The 351-nt window shown below is 46.7% G+C and overlaps 1 protein-coding gene across 1 annotated transcript in view; it reads right to left on the bottom strand.

Annotated features, from left to right (window-relative positions):
• The window catches only part of LOC135819188 (S-phase kinase-associated protein 1-like), a 2,955-nt gene extending 2,901 nt beyond the window's left edge, over positions 1-54 (bottom strand). The window contains exon 1 of the mRNA XM_065332351.1: positions 1-54. This exon is cut by the window's left edge and continues 440 nt beyond it. The gene's annotated coding sequence lies outside the window, so the exon portion shown is untranslated.
• Positions 55-351: the final 297 nt, after the last annotated feature.

Below are 351 nucleotides of genomic sequence, written 5' to 3'. Positions count from 1 at the left end.
CTTCTCTAACAAACTGGAACTGATGAAACCTGATTGCCGAAACAAATTGGTATGACTTTGCAATTATTATTTGGCACCTGTGAGCTGTCAATAAAACGAACGAAGTGCGCGTTTTTGTGAAGCACCTCAGGCTATATACTGTACTGGCCAGAATCGCGCCAAGACTCCAACGTCACGACATGGCCATCTCGCACGGGCTGCGCGAGCGCTGGTCATGCAGCAGGCATAGTCCTCAACAGCCTACATTACTACAAAGCTCCTTGTACTGCTGTACTCACGTACATGACTGTGTAGCGTGTCATGTCATGTAGTTTCTACATTGACATTGTCAGTGTAGTGTAGTGTACGTCA

Source organism: Sycon ciliatum, chromosome 6, assembly GCF_964019385.1.
Source record: "Sycon ciliatum chromosome 6, ocSycCili1.1, whole genome shotgun sequence".
In the NCBI taxonomy this organism is placed as follows: domain Eukaryota; kingdom Metazoa; phylum Porifera; class Calcarea; order Leucosolenida; family Sycettidae; genus Sycon; species Sycon ciliatum.
The sequence above is the reverse complement of the archived record's forward strand: the minus strand, read 5'-3'. Positions and strand labels throughout refer to the sequence as shown.